The sequence below is a fragment of the Peromyscus maniculatus genome, chromosome 2 (genome assembly GCF_049852395.1).
Source record: "Peromyscus maniculatus bairdii isolate BWxNUB_F1_BW_parent chromosome 2, HU_Pman_BW_mat_3.1, whole genome shotgun sequence".
In the NCBI taxonomy this organism is placed as follows: Eukaryota; Metazoa; Chordata; class Mammalia; order Rodentia; family Cricetidae; genus Peromyscus; species Peromyscus maniculatus.
Window position 1 is genome coordinate 82,612,991 of NC_134853.1, and position 16,159 is coordinate 82,629,149.

The 16,159-nt window shown below is 45.6% G+C and overlaps 1 protein-coding gene across 8 annotated transcripts in view; it reads right to left on the reverse strand.

Moving 5' to 3' along the window:
• Lpar1 (lysophosphatidic acid receptor 1) overlaps window positions 1-15,666 on the reverse strand; it is a 126,091-nt gene extending 110,425 nt beyond the window's left edge. The window contains exons 1-2 of one of the 8 annotated variants that reach the window (XM_042271205.2): window positions 15,482-15,666; window positions 14,921-15,009 (exon numbers count right to left, since the gene is read on the reverse strand). The gene's annotated coding sequence lies outside the window, so the exon portion shown is untranslated. Of the gene's footprint in view, window positions 1-6,696; window positions 6,983-11,748; window positions 11,950-12,743; window positions 13,115-14,132; window positions 14,290-14,418; window positions 14,556-14,720; window positions 14,746-14,920; window positions 15,010-15,481 lie in introns of those variants that run through there. The other 7 variants (XM_076564271.1, XM_076564274.1, XM_016003795.3 and 4 more) reach the window with 7 other exon arrangements.
• Between the last annotated feature and the right edge of the window lie 493 nt (window positions 15,667-16,159).

Sequence of the window (16,159 nt, forward strand, 5' to 3'; positions counted from 1 at the left end):
GGAGTGCCTTGTATTCCTTCCGGTTCTGCCTTAAGTCTGAACTAACCACAGGACTCTACCCGGCACTGGACCAACCTATCTCTGGTATTAGCCTGAAGCAACACCCATGCCGATTACCTGCCTGGGCCAACGCCTCCTCTAATCCCAAACATTGTCTGTACCTGTGTTTCAGATTGAGAGCCTGGAGACCTGTCTGGTTTCCATGTATCAGTCACACTTAAGGGAAAGAATTCAACAGCAAACAGGGATTTAGGCGGATGCATCAAGCCCAAACACACATTAAATCCTCAGTTGCCTGGACTTCCAGGATAAATATTGATTATAAATGAGGAATTAGGTTTAGTTCAAAAATAGAGGGCTTATGCCTTGTTTTCCCTTCAATTTCTAAACAACAAAAGAGAAATATAAGGAAATATTCATATTGAAATTTGTGAGTGTGGAAAACGGAATGATTTGAACGACAAAAATGTTTAGGCATATTTTAAATCAGTTGATTTAACACATGGGTAAGAAAAGCTGCCCTGGCGGAGGAAATGGGGAAATGGTGGCCAGGGGCTACCAAGCATTGGTTATGAAATGTCAAAGTTTTGTTGACCTGAAGGGCAACACAGTGACCACAACTATACCATCTTATAAGTGAGCACGGGAGTACATGCCTGTAATACCAGCACCTGGGAGGTAGAGACCGGAGAATCAGGAGTTCCGTGTCATCCTTACCTAAACAGTGAGTTCAAGACTAGTCTGGGCCATACGAGACCCTGTCTCAAAATAATGATAATAATAATAATAATAATAATAATAATAATAATAATGTCTTATATATTTCAAATTTGTTCAAAAATGGGCCATAGGTGCTCTAACCCCTCCCACCCAAAAAAAAAAAACAAATAAATGATTAGTTAAATGTTGGATATGTTAACTAGCTTGACAGACTGAGTGACCATTTCACATCAAGTTGTCAAGTATTACTCTTTAAACACAATTATACTTCATTATAGTTGTCAGTTTCAACACAATAAAGCTAATTAGGGAAAATAAAAAACCAATTTTCCAGATACCTTTTACCTGCTTCTAAATATAGCTCATCCCTCTGAAACATTACCAAAACTTGGGCTAGTCATTAACCGTGAAAGCGGTCCCCCTCCCTAGCTCCTCAGCTCTGTCACACTTCTCTGGGAAGTGGCAACACCCACTCCTTGATGGCTTTACAAAATGTCAATAATTCACAATTTAGATACTCACATGTTTCTAAAGCAAGCATCCACAGATAAATCTAAGATAATCATACTTTACCATCTTCACTGAACCTCAGCAATTAAAAGAAAATCGTTTTTTAAATCCAGTGGTCAAGCTAAAGTCACTGGAGAATTACCTTCCCAAAACACAGAAGGATTTAAAAAACAAAACAAAACACAGAAGTCTCCAGCTTTAGCTAGAGCTTCTTGGGTAAGATTACCTAAACAGTACAGAGCCAAGTCTTTAAAATTAAGTAGCAAGAACAAAACAAAATCACAGAGTCACCAAACAATAAACCTGAGGAATGATTTGTTCAAATGAGACTCGAACCCTCTAAGTTGAGAAGGGCAAGGCCTGGGAAGGCTGGGGCATGGCCGTGTGGGCAGCAGTAGGGAGCTGGCACTCAGGTCTTGATTTCCCATCTCTCGGTCTCAAATTTGCTTTACAGATTTCCAATGTATATAATATTTCAATTATTGACACAGCTTCTTTGAAATTGTTAAAAAATGTTTCCATGGCAAAACAGTGTAAATACGAAATGAACAGCCTAGCAGAACAAAAATTCTTTGCACAATGAAAATCACCAAGAAGCTATACAATAGCCAACCACTTCACTAATCAAAAACTTCCTTTGGTGTTCTAATCTCCTATGGATTATGGAAAATTATTAAATTGGTAACTACTCTATATAGTAGTGTTTTTACTCCAAGCAGGGTTACTTTGTACCACATGGCTTTGCAAAGCCTTGTCCAGCCGCTCACAGAGCAGGCCGTCCATACATGCTGGCTATTACTTAGCAGTGTGCCAAAGGGCTACCGTGCAAGCCTGTTTCAATCAACAGCTACAATCATCTCAAAAAAACAAACAAAAGTCATTTCTATTTCTATTTGAAATTTGCTAAGGGACAGAGGGAGAGTTACAAACAGGAACTTCATCAAGTAGCACCAAAAAAAAAAAAAAAAAAAAGACAACTCATCAAACCAAAGATTACCTTCACCCGCCATTACTTCTGTGTTCCTTCCCTTGTTCTTATCTCCCGGGCCTGTGCAATCCCATGCACATGCAGCAGCTTAGCCCTTTGCAGAGTCAACCCATCTCATTCTGCAGACATGGCACCCCCCCCCAGGAACTCCTGAATCACTCTAATGTCAAATGAGGTTCCGCATGCAATCTCGTCTGTGCTTACCATCATGGCACTGACGACATCGTCTCTTACACATTGTAAGCCAGTGGCCAGCATTCTTCTTCCCACCAGACTCTAGGCTTCAGCCTACAGGGATAATGATCTCTTTCCTCACCACCACCACCCCCACTACAACCAACTACAGTAATACTCACAAAATTGCTGCTATATACCATGGCGAAATAGAAATCTAATATTCACTAGCAACTCACTATGTCCACCTCACTATGCTGCAGATGTTCAGAACAAACAAGACATGGAAAAAGACAAAAACAAAGGGAAGAAAAGGCCAAGAACTACAACATTAGGCGGAACCATATGAAATTGTCTTTTTTACAAGGTAAGATCAAGTACAAGCCATTTTATGTGATTTAGCCCATCGATGATGACAACTGAAATGGCGGCGAATATACTAACACGGCCAGTTCTCTTATTTGGCCACTTCTTCATGTCTAACTCATGCCTGAGGCTGATCACCAAGGTCCAACTAACAAAACACCGAGATCCCGCAATCAAAATTCACTATTTGGTTACACTGGCTAACATGTCCAATCAGGAGTTTACCAACTCATACCTAACCAGACTTCCCCCTTTCTCCTTAAAAAACCACTCCTGCAGAGACACCTGCTGTTGCCTTTGTCCAATCCAGAGGCAGTACCCCACCCCCTTGTCCCCTCGGAGTATTAAATCTTCTTTGTGCTGAGAATTTGGTGTCTGGGTATGTCCTGTGCCAACCAGAGGCTCCTTCATCCATTATAACAATAAACACAAAAGCAATGTTCCCTTATTCAGAGGTATCTCAAAACAAAATCCAGTTCAATCTTGCTGACAGGCAAATATATGATAAAATAACACGAAAAGTTTAAAATCAGACCAGGAAATAAAGGCATCTCAGATACAAACAACAGAAAGAATTAACAACATTAACTTGAGCAAAAAGAAATTTCCTAATGCAGAGGGTTGTTTTACACTGTATCTCACATTATGTATTTAACACAGAAATTATCAGAAAGTAGTTGACATTAGAGAGAGAGACAGAGACAGAGAGATAGGGAGCCACTTGTAGAGACACACTAAGGGGGCATTATTGGTCTATAACAGCTCAAGTATGGTTAACAGAATCTAGAATTTATGAATATTATTAGTATCATGACTGAACCAATAAGCACATATTGAACTTATCACCCAGAGAAAACCAGGCTCCTCTTAAGTATTCAGGAAACAGAAATTCTAATCCACAAGAAGAACAAACTATAAAATCTATATTCACATTCACTTACAAGAATCAACCAATCTAATCATGGGAAAGTCCACAGGCATAAGCATCTCCAATAAAGCCATCTTCAAGTGCATCCTGCTGAGCCTCCCAAAGCAACCTCTATGAATACAAGTGCCAACAAGGACATTTATCCTCCCAGTACTGTTTTAAATTTCACAGGAAACAGCATTAGCATAAAACAAAGAACTTAGGCTTACAGTCCACAGAGCCATCACCTACCTACAGAATTTAAGCTACTTCCATGTGCTGAAATTCCCACTTTCAAATGGAAGATCCCTACTCCCTCAAGAATGAGCAAAATTTAAAATAAAAATACTGCTGATGATTTCCAAAGTATTTAAAATGAAGCTCTGGTCATCAAAAATACTAATAAGTATGACAAATGCCTATCCTTACATAATTTCATCATTTGGAACAAATGACTTCATTTCAACTCAAGAAACAAAAAGCTGACTTCCATTTTCTCTTTCAGGAACCAACTTTTCTTTGTCTTCATCAACCTCCCCTTCCTCTCCCACCCCCACATCTCATTTTCAGTTCATTTAGCTCACCCTTCAAGTCACAGACACATTTTCCTCCATCTCAGAAACAATGTCAGCCTTGCCTCTTCCACTGGGTTTTGTAAATACCATGAAACCAAGACTATATCCGATTTATTCACACATACTCAAAAATACATTTCTTTATTTATTCAGGCATCTATCATAATTAATTCACTCATTCAATTTTTTTATTCAAAAAAGTTTCTGCTGTGTGTAGTGTATTGTACTGAGCACTGGAGAAACATCAGGAAACAACATGAGCAATTTTTTTAGAAGTATTTTCCTCATCTAAGAAGTCAGAAATAAATGAAGAAGGGACTGTGGGGCAAGCTGGACACACAGGAAAGATCCTTCAGTTTTACAGGCAGGAGCTAGAGAAGGTTTGCTGAGAAGGTGGTGACCTTTGAGTGAAGACAAGGAGAGCAAGCATTTAGATACCTGGGGAGAAAACTTCTAGGCAGAGAAAACAGTCAACAGGAAGGCCTTGTGTAGGTAAGCTCCTCCGGTGTAGAGCTTGTTTAGAGTAGGGATATAGGAGCCATTAGCATGTAACAATGGGCCAGGCTGCACAGGCCCAGGAGAAGAGCAGCAAGCAGAGATAAGAGGTGGTGATTAAATCTGGAGCATGTCACAGGCAGTGATTATCTGTCATTAGACATTTCATATAAAACATTGTAATGGCTTGCCTAGACAGTTTAGCTACAAAGCAAAACGTTATGAAATATTCAGTAGACCTTAATAGTTGAAGACCTGCAAGGAATTATTCCAAAATTCGATAAAGAAGTTTGGATTTGGGGTTGGGAATTTAGCTCAGTGGTAGAGCACTTGCCTAGCAAGTGCAAGGCCCTGGGTTCGGTCCTCAGCTCTGGAAAAAAAAAAAAAAAAAGACAAGAAGTTTGGTTTTGATTTGGGTTTTAAAGACAGGGTCTCATTCAGCCCAGGTTGGGCTCAGATTCGCCATGTTAGCTGCAGATGACCTTGATCCCCTGATCCTCCTGCCTCCACCTCCCAAGAGCCAGGATTATAGGTGTGAGCCACCATGCCCAGCTTCAGGACGACATTAAAGAGTGCTGAGACTCCAGATGAGTCTCCTCTCCATCCCAAAAATTCCAAGATGTATGTCCTGTTTTTCACTACCAAGTGTCATAAGCACATGCCTGAAGTATCATAACAGTTTTACAAAGTAAAGAATTGATCTTCTCTATCAAACAGTGTGGAAGACATGACAATATAATTATTTAAAGTAGAAATAAAATCTTAATCAGAAAAAGGTTTTTGTTTTTTAAATCCAGATAAAAAACAGAGTTGGACTGACTGTTTACCTCAATCAAGCGGTTCACTAGATTTTTCTAGAACCTCCATGGGTGCCTGCTGGAGTTTCTCTGGGTGTTCTTTAGGCTTTTGGGGTTTGGAAGTTCCTCCAAGGATTCAGTTTGCCCTTTATTCACCGTGATAACAATGAGTCCCACAGCAAGCTCTCCCGCTAACTAAAACTCTTTGTTTCTTCCTTTAGCCCCAAAATCACCACTAATCTCTCAACAATTTTAAGAGTATTTTTCAGACAACCATAACTGGAAAGGACCACTGGTGGTGGGAGTTCTGTTCACCACAGAAGATCATGCCAAAATCCACACCATTTCCTGTTTGGGGTTTGGGTTTGGTTGGTTTGGGGTGGTGCCTAAGACTGACCAGGCGAATGCTCTACCTCTGAGCTACACCCTTGATCCTCTGAACTTTTTGTGAGACTCATCTAAGTTGCCTAGGCTAGCTTTGAACTCACGCCATCATTTGAACTCTATCCCATCCTTAGAAATTTAATATGAAATATTTTATTTTCAGGGCCTAGACAGGCCCTGAACTTGTGATCCTCCTGCTTCAGCCTCCCAAGCAGCTGGGATTACAAGCCTAAGACATCAACCCAGAGTCATCCCATCAAGAGAAGCCATAATGGATTCTCAAAGAATGCCTGGTTGAGTTCAGTTCTCTGCTAGAGAAAAAACACTTAAAGACCAAAATTATATCTTGTCCTTGTTAAACCACTATTGCGGATTTTCTTTTTCCAGACAGAGTCTCATGTAGGCCAGGCTGACCTTGAACTCTCGCCTACATCTACCTTCACACGTACCACCACACTTCAGCTTGTGCAACAGCAGGGATCAAACCCAGAGTTTCGTGTGTCTTCGGCAAGCACTTTACCAACGGAGGCACATTCCGGCTGTGAATAGATCCTTCAATTTTGAAAGTTCTCACTAGCTTTCTGCACACATTTCAATAGTGTTTCCATACAATGACGTTCTCTGTATCGTGAGGATCCCTAAACACTGCAAGCTCTATCTTCTAAACTAAACTTTGAGTCAGATGTCCAGCTACCAGGAGAACACATCTGCCTCTATAGTTTTAGACAGGTCTAGAACTAACAAACCCCAGTGCAACCCTCTGCTACCCTGCTGTCTCACCTGGTAATGGCATCATAGCAACCACGGTAGTCCGGTGCCCTCTACAACCTTCAAGACAGGCCCCATGCACACCAGCACGATTTGCCAGAAGCCGCATATCCCAGGCATCTTCCCCAAGCCTGCCTCTCACATGCATTCCTTCTGGGCCGTCCTTCTTATTCTTAGGCATGGAATAAACTTAGCCAGGGGCCTGACACCAGCACCCAGCTGCCATGCCAATCACTCATCTACTCCCAGGCAGGGGAAGCTCTCCCTCCACCCTCAGAAGCGTGCAGAGCATTCTGTTTAAACTTTGGTTTGGAGTATTTATCACTGGCTGCCTGAGCTGAGTCATCTTTGGCTGTGTCTTTCCATGTTTATAAGCGAATCGCAAAGACACATGCTTTTTTTGTCTGCCGTTGAATTTTTCTTTCTAAGTGTTCTCAGCCATGCACGAGGATCCAAAATCCTCTAAGATATCAGATGCATGGAAATTAACTGACAGGATCTCAGATAAAAATGACTAGAAAGCAGATGTTGCTGAATCCGGAAAAGTCAGTCGGACTGCCCTGGCCTTTGAACCTTTCTGTCTGTGTCTACTCAGCAAGGAAGGCAAGGCGCTCTCTGTGGAACTGCAAAGAACAGTGGATCAGAATGAATGCTTCATTTTCTTGACATGACAATAATCCTTTTCCCAACAAATCATAGTCAGAGAGGCAAGCGACCCCTTAACAAAAGGCAATTCTGCTTTAGCTGTGCTGGGTTGCTCTGTTCTCAGACCACACCACCCTTATCATCCCCTGATTAGACTTCTAAGGAGGTGGGGGAGGAGTCCTCATTTAATGCTCCCACAGTGAAACCTGCCTATAATGAATAACTGCACCTGTCTCCGTTCCACAAGTGGTTCCAGACCTTCCCCTGGTACTTGGTTTTCCACCTAACAAAAGGCTCACACACAGATGCCTAGCACTTGCTCCCAGATGCCCTCCCCCCCCCCCGCCCCCCTTGCCTGAGACCTGGGGGCAACAGAGCCCTTGTGGAAAGAACACACCCTGGATTGGCATTATCCATCTTGAGTGTCACAGGGCTGGAAATGGTTTTCTGTTTCCCTCTTCAGAACAGTCATTCGCATCACCGACCAGAACTCTACTGAATGAAGTCAGGCTGCAGTCCAGAAGAGTCCATGCAGGCAGGCTCTTCTGGCTTCTGCTTGTTGCCTTTGATGGCAACCTTGGATACAGCCTAACTAAGACCAGGGGGAGCAGAGACAAATGGAAACATGCTGACATGATGACACACAAATGCATAAAAACATACACACACGTGCCAACAAGCGAATACAGGGATCGAGGCTTGGGCGACCAAAGGCCAAGAACAGAAGGCCGCAGGGCAAATCGACGATGACAAAGCAGTGACCTCAGACAGGCGGCTGAAGTGGCAGAGATGATGTCTTTTACTCTAGACAAATGTGTACAGCTTGGATCACTACAAAACAGTCTACATTTACAAATAAATATAGTGCCTCTCTTCCGGTTGGACCCTTTCTATAACGTTTGTATCCTTGGATGATCTCAACAAGACCACCCAAGTTAAACACCAGACTCAGAATCTTCTAGGAAGACGCCATAAACTGGGCATAGAAACTCAAACACAAATTCAGTCAAAAATAGGAACATCCAGAAGGAAAGGGAAGCAAGCCAAGGCTACAGACAAGACATGCTGGGTCTGGCTCCACGTTTTCACAACTCACAGGTAAATCTAGGTGAACTGTTTTAAGTTTATAAAATGAAGGCCTGGATACCAGGCTCCGACTTCTTCACCTAGGGGAAACACTGAGAGGGCTTTGAAGAAGCTGCTGAAACAGAAGAATCACTCAAAAGCCGTTCCTCTGCATATGAAGGCATTTCAGAAAAGCTTCAGTTGGTCACATGATTCGACAGGAAGAAGGAGGCGGCATGGTGGTGTCTGACTGTGTTCCCAGCGCTTAGGAACCAGAGACAGGAAAACTGCCCGTTGAAGGCCAGCCTGAGCTACACAGGTGTGAGTGGTGAGAGAGAGAGAGAGAGAGACAGACAGACAGACAGACAGACAGACAGACAGACAGACAGAGAGACAAGACAGAGAGACAGACAGAGAAACAGACAGAGAAAGAGAACATGATGGAATGCCATCTCCATGACAGAAGAGACCTTACTTACATGTCATGTTTCCAACTGCTGCCCAAGGGCAGATGGACATTTAACAAACACCCACTGAACATGGAAGGACTGAGAGACCCACATGAGGGATTACACGAAGAACAGGAACTAGACTTGGGAAACCCATACTACCAGTGCGTGTTCCTAGTTCACAGACATAGAAAGAAAAGCCCTTTGACTTACCAGACACAGCGGAGCTTGCTCTAGAGGCCTTGTGACTCCCTCTAGCTTGATCGCTTTTGTTCCCTCTCAGGCTTGGTTTATCTCCCAGGGTCCTTCCAGATTCTAATCTTCCATGGCTCCTCCCCCAGCTTCAGCATTTCCACTTCCCCTGCCTTGACCCTTGACTCAGAAGGTCAGGGGTCCCCTGCCCCTTTGCCTTTGGTGTTCTCAGAGCACTGGGAACCCATGATTGGGAACCCTCACCAGACTCTTGACTGGGCATGGGGGGGTGGGGCTTGCGTTGTTCATTTCTGCCCATCCCTGGTACTCTACACAAGGCCGATTGGCACCAGCAGTCAATTACACTCCTCTGGGCTCGAGCAGATCTCACCTCCTCTGGCCCACATCTACCTCGCTCCAAGGAGCCAGCCAGGCCTACCCTTTATTGGGGTAGAAATTCAACGAAGAGTTGGGTGAGTCACTGGGACCCAGGGAAAGAAACCTGAGCGTAGAGAACTGACAGGAAGACCAATCCAATCCAGTGTTTCCAACTTAGATAATGAAAAATAAAAAAAGGAAATTCAGGGGTGGTGGTGGGTCCTCCAAACCCTTGGGGTGTTGTTGAGGCAGAAATGGTTGCTGTGAGTCAGAGGCCAGGCTGGGTCTCATACCTCAGGCTCATCTGAGTGAGCTACACTAGAAGACCCTGTCACAAAAGCAGGAAAGGGAGGGTGGCTGGAGTAAATGAAAAGGCGGGCGGCAAACTGTAAAGAGAATAGTTCACCATAACTCCCCGCTCCCCCCCACACACACACACACCGGGAAAACTTGCATCTCTAGAAGCGTGGGCCCACAGAATGTCCACAGCAGACAAAATGCCCTTTAAGTGACAGTTTCAACCTTTGGGTTCAGAGATCCAAGCTTTGTTCTTCTCTTCTAGAGGAAGACACTGGCTTTGAAAGCATTTTCTTTTATTTCTAGGCTAACACAAGCACACCCCGACCTCCCCGCTCAGGCTCGGACATGTTTGCTTTAGCACTGGACTAAAGTGAGGAGTCTGCCCTGTCATTACATCACTTCTTTAAAACGGTACCACAAAAAGAAAATAAATTATAACCTAAATCCATGGGTGCATTAAAATAGTTCCCTTTCATTTTCAGAAGGGGAGAAAAAAGCCCTGACTTTTATGTGAACTTCAGGGTTAAAGTCTCCACAGTAGTGGAGGGTTGTGGGTGGTGGGTGGTGGCAGAGAATGTCCAGGTCTTAGCACAATTCCCTTGGCCCTGTGCCAGCAAGCAGGTACTGTAAGAATAAAGGCTGCACTGAAGTCACACGGACTTACTAAAACAAAGAGCCAAGAAATTTCAATCCCCCACTCACTTAAAAAAAAAAAAATGACCCTTTGAGAACCCTAAAGGAAAGAAAGTACGTCAGCCTTCGACTTATTCAAATTAATTAACTAGTTGATTTTTTTTTAAATCATGACAAACCTAAGTCCCCACCCCATGCCTTGCCCAAGATTTAAAGAGATTAGTAAATAAACAAATTAATTAAAAGTTACTGAGAGGACCATGCATTCAAATTGTATCCAGAAGACAACAAAATGCTAACCTAATCTCTTTTAATGATCTGTCTCCTTAGCCGCCTACCATTCTAGACTCAAGGGTAACTCAAAGTCTTTACCCAAATCAGCTTGACATGCAGCTGAAAACTCATCCATTCTCCTGAGTAGCACAAAGGCGGAGGGCAGAGAGGGTCCTGCATTCTCCTAAAGGAATTCCATGAAGAGTCCCCTGAGATATCACTAGCTAACTCATTCAGAGATGAAAAAACAAAATCCACGCATATTACTCTACAGGACTGAGCAAGGCACTTCTACAGGAGTTTTGGAAATTAAACTCCATAAAGGACTCTTAGGGCTCTACTCCCAGTCCTTTAAAAGAGACATTAGCCCTATTTCTGCACTAATGATAATCCTCTCTCGTCTGTACTACACATAGTCCACACTGTGGTTAAGATGCTATGTGTAATACAAACAGGGTCAAGAATGCCAGTGTGGAGAAGAGTCGTGTTTAAATGAGCTTTAACCAGCAAGCTGTTCCCCAAACAGAAAAAGGAAAGCATGGATGCTCAGCCTTCTGTCTGCAAAGGGGCTTGAGCACACATGCTCAAAAGGCCCCACGGGGCCCTGTGCAACCCGGGAGCCTCATCCATTTGGAATAAATTAAGTTTCCAAAAGGAAGCTATCATTTGGAGGGGATAAGAGGGAAGAAATGACATGCAGAATGTTCTAGAAGCTTTAGATAATAACATTAAATAAATTGGCAGTGGTGCCACACAACTTACTATCCACAAGTACACAATCATCTCTCAAACACTTCCCCTCCACTCTGCCGCTAAGCAGTATGACTCGGGGTCTTCATGCATCTTAAGATTAAATAATGCCATGGCACAGCTCCTTAAGGTAACATCCAGGCCACCTTCATCACCAAGGACCCAGACCACACCACCTCTGAGAGGTCCTCACTCTCCCCATTGAGTTTTCAAGGCACGGGCCATTCTTCAAGCTGTCTGTCTCCCCACCACAGTTAGACTTTCAGGTTCTGCTCCCCAGCCCGTCAAGGTTCTTAAGACTTCTCCATTACCGCACAGTGAAGCAACATGGCACACACACCCTCTTCACTATCTCCAGCACAGTTGTCTGTATCCCCACCTTCTGAACTGCAGCTCTTTCTAGAACTTCCTTTCCATCTTCTTCGTATCTGTTGCAACAAGAATCCCATGGTTGCTTGTTTAATTAAATTCTTCTCCTTCTCTCTCAACAGTCTAACACACCCAGAACAGATACTTAAATGCTAACGTGATCGAGACTTGGAATTATCCTGCTTTGCAAAGGGTAAGAAGCCAGACAGAAGTTAAGATGCTGACTGAGTTGGCAAAGGCAGAGGCAGCTTGTGTGTCAGTGTTCAGGACAGCACACCCACCTTCAAAGGAAATCACGTTCCCCGAGTGTGTAGACATGATGGTACCAAGGAAAGGAGAGCGGAAGGGAAGAGGGAAGGAAGGGAGGGGGAAGGAGGGAAGAGGTGGGGTAGGAGAAGGAGAGAGGACGAGGGGGAGAGGAAGGGGAGATGCTGAGGGTAGGTGGCCACACTTTAATCACAGACATTAAAAAACTGACTTTAAACTAAACTCCTAAAGACATTATGAGTCGAACTCAGCATAGTGCAATCTGTTCAGAGTACAAATTTTCATACCAAGCATCTGAAATGATCCTTTTTTTTCCTAAAAATCACAAATTTCAGATTGTTATTGTACACTCAACGTTGACTCAGCAGCTAGGATTTACTCTTCCCTTGACTATCCCACTAGGTCAAACAGAACAGATTCTGTAAAAACTGTCATCTGTGATACAATCTGAAAAACAAAATCAAATTGCATTCTGAAAAATACTAGCTTTGAATGAAAACAGGAGTTTCTAAAGTGCTGCCACTTAAATTCTCCCTTCTGTGACTTCTTACCCATCACTCACAGGGATGCTGAGCTCTGGAGGATGCAAAGAGCAAGATGGGCAGGTGACCGCCTAGATCTGATGTCACCTTCAGGCAGACTCGCCGGGTTGTAATAATAAGGAGAAAGTGTGGCTGGTTCCCTCACGGGCGAAGAAAGGAAGAACTAGAGAAAGTCAGCTCCCCGCTTATTCCTTACCTCAAGCACTCCTTCTGATGGGTTTCTTTCTTTATTCTTTTTTTTTTTTTCGTTTTCTTTCTGTTGTCCTCGCATTTCCCCACTTGACTAAATCTTTCCCATTTCCCTTCCTCAACTATTCTATCCTAGAGAAGTCACTCACCACCAGCTCCCGGTTATTGGAAAGACAGAACAGCCAAGATCATGGCACCGGTTCATTTTCCTGAGAGGACACCAAGACCAGGAGCTCAGAACAGGCTCGGGTTGCGCCGCTAGGGGACGCTGTGTACAAGGGGGCTCCGATGCCGAGGCCCAGTTCTGCAGCTGCACTTCTCAGCCTTTCTGCCTCAAGAGGCTTCCCTCTCTTTCTGCAATTTTTTCCCTGAAATTAACACTCAAGACCAAAGAAAGGGGAAATAAAAGTAAAAAAAATAAAAAATAAAAATACGGCTTTCATGTACTTAGAGCCCTGGTGATTATTATTCATAATATTGCATCTGGAGAACCAAGGGCAGAAACTCGGTGCTGTTACAGCTGTGTGTCCATGTAGTTCACTGTGGTGCACATGGCCTTAAGCCTAATTGACTCCTCTTCCTTGGTATTCACTCTCTCTGACAAAAGAATATGTTCTTCCGTTTTCCAAGACTTTGAAACTCAGACCTGTGTGACTTCACAGTCACGTTAAGTAAGCAAAGGACACTTACACAAAAGGACAACCGCACAGCCCTGCCAGGAAGCCTAGAGGATTCTGCTTTAATTAACCTCCTTCTAGTTGAGGTCCGCAGTAGGTATCTATGACGATGGGTAGAGATAGTTTAAGAGTGAAACTTTCACACGCCAGCACTCGCTGGAAACCCACATGGAAGAAATCTGTAGGTTTCAACTAAAGAGAAAAAGAAGAAAAAAGTCGAGCGAAAGGGAGAAAGAAAGAAAAAGGGAGGAGAAGAAGAGAAGAGGACGGAGAAAAGACAGTCCAGGGCCCCAGCCTGGAAGCAGCAACAAACCCTGGATGCCTCACATCAAAGGCCAAATGGCAGCAAAGGGGGGAAAAAAGCCTAAAGTTTAAAGCCATCCACGGTAAACTCTCCCTACAGGAGCCAACACAACGGATCAACCTATTCAGGCAAAGCCAGGTCCCTCCCCTGCCTTGCATTTCCCAGGTACTAGCTAAGCCTCGGGCGGCTTCACGGAAAGTTTAAATTCCTTCGACTCATGGGACGACAAAGTCATCAAGGAGCAGGGAGCTGAGCGCGGGGCGCTGGGACACTCGGGCCATCTAAGTCCTCGGGGATGCCGCACCAGGAACTTGGAGCGCCCCCCACGCCAGCCCTCTCGCGCCCCCAACCCGACCCAGGTAACCAACCGGAGGCCACCTACGTGTCCCTCGGACGGGCCCTGGGGCGCACTGACCTGGCCAAAGGGCAGGAGGGCCGCCGGACGGCTGCAGCGACTTCCCTCCCGGGCTGGGTTCCACCGGCTGGTGCGGGAGGCCAGGGCAGCCTCGCCTCCTGCAGGCGGCCTCACACACACGCGCGCACACCCACCCACTCCGGGCCCGCGGGCGCGCGCACTCCCAGGCGCTCACGCGCACGGCTACAAAGCCGCGGGTGGTGGGACAGTGCGAGCTGATCGCGCCGATGGGAGGCGGGGCCGTCGCCACCCGCGCCGGGGGACACCCGGCCGCCAGCGCCTTTACCTGCTGGGTCCAGCTCCGCAGTCCCCGCAGCCCCGGGGCCAGCCCAGCCCAAGCCTCACCCGGGCACGGCCCGGGAGGTTACGAGGGTAGCGTTGCGCTCGGGAACAAGACTCCTGGGGCGTCACTGCCGCCCGGTCCCGACTTCCCCAGCTCCGCGAGCAAGCGGGCGGCCGGGAAAGAAGCGCGGGTGCCAGCTTTCTTTCCTCTCCCTCCGCCTTCTGGCGCTTTCTGCCCCGTCCACGTTGCACAAATCAGCAACTCCCCGCACCCCCCAGGCGCCTTTCCTCAGCAGCTACCCTTACCTGCGTGGCACCCCCAGCGCCCCTGACGCCTGTGGTTCCCCTCCCCCAGTCATTCACAGAACTTCCCGAGCTGCTGTGGGTAGGGGGGTGGCGGGTGAGGGGAGCCTAAGCCTCCCATTCAGTACCTTCCTGGCGCTCTCCTGCAATCCTCCACATCGGACACACCCACCCGGGTCACCTCTGCCCCCTCCCGCGCTCACCCCAGCGCCTGGCCGCTTGCAGAGCTTTGGTTGACTCCCAGCACGGTGCATTTTTGTCTTGTTGCTTTCCCCTCCTCATTTGAAAAGCCCTGGAAAACATCGCAGAGTCAAAAAAGAAAGAAAAAAGGGGAAAAAAAAAAAAAAAAAGACTTGGCGTATGGCCTCCTCCTAGCTGACTTTCTAAACTTTTCAGACAGTGCAAAGTTTCAACCAACGCGGCCCTGGACTACATACAGGCCGTAAAAAAAGGGTTGGCTTTGCCGCTTAAAAAAAAAAAAATGGTATGTGAGTCTCTCCGTCTTTACAACTGCAAATCAAAGCGACTGTGGCTTCATGCCCCTGGCTCTGATTATAAATTTCTCTTCCGCTCTCCCAGGGTAACTTTGTAAGGGCAAACTGTGGTTTCCACGGAGTGATTAAGGGCGGGGAAAGCACACCTGTGGGTGTGGGCGGGAGCAGGGCCTGAGAATCATTTTCTGGAGAGCACCAGCCCAGCAGCCTTACCATCACTCAGTAGATAGAGCAGCAGAGAGGACTTCCCAGCCTTGCCATCACACCTACCTCCAAGCCCTCCAGGCCCTCAGGGTTTCCAGAATCTTCAGAAGTCTCTGCTTCTAGCCATAGCTGAGTCCTCCACGCATCAAAAGCAGACGCCTGGGAGTAAAGGCCTGACCATCTCTAGTCAGAGGGACATCTAGGGTTGTCAGACCACAGTAAAGTGGGACTAGCTGACGGGACTGTAGCTGATAGGGAATGAAAGACGATGAGGAAATGGATCGCCACCCCCTTGCTTTGTAGAAAGAGGTCACTGCCAACAGTGATGGGCAGAGCCGATAAGACAGGGGGGGGTGGTGGTGGAAAGTTTTCAAGCCTTCAGCAGGTTGTGACTTGAAGGGACCACGACCATTTCCTGTCTGTGGTTTTTCACAGTGCTCAAAGCTGAACTCTAAAGCTGGTCATTTATTATGCAAAGCTGTTTACTTTTAAAAATTATTGTTCAAGCTACACAGGCATGGTGCCGCCCACTTGTAATCTCAGCCCAGGAGAGCTTGGAACGGGATGGAGTGTTTCAGGCCAGCCTGTACTACATGGCCAGCCAGGGCTATACAGCAAGACCCTCTCTCTAATAAACCAGAGGAGAAAACTGTTCAAATCTCTTTTTAAAAGACTTTGCTTTCCAAACTCCTTTTCTACCAATTGGAGACTTATTTTATAATTATCTACTTAAAATAGAAAAAG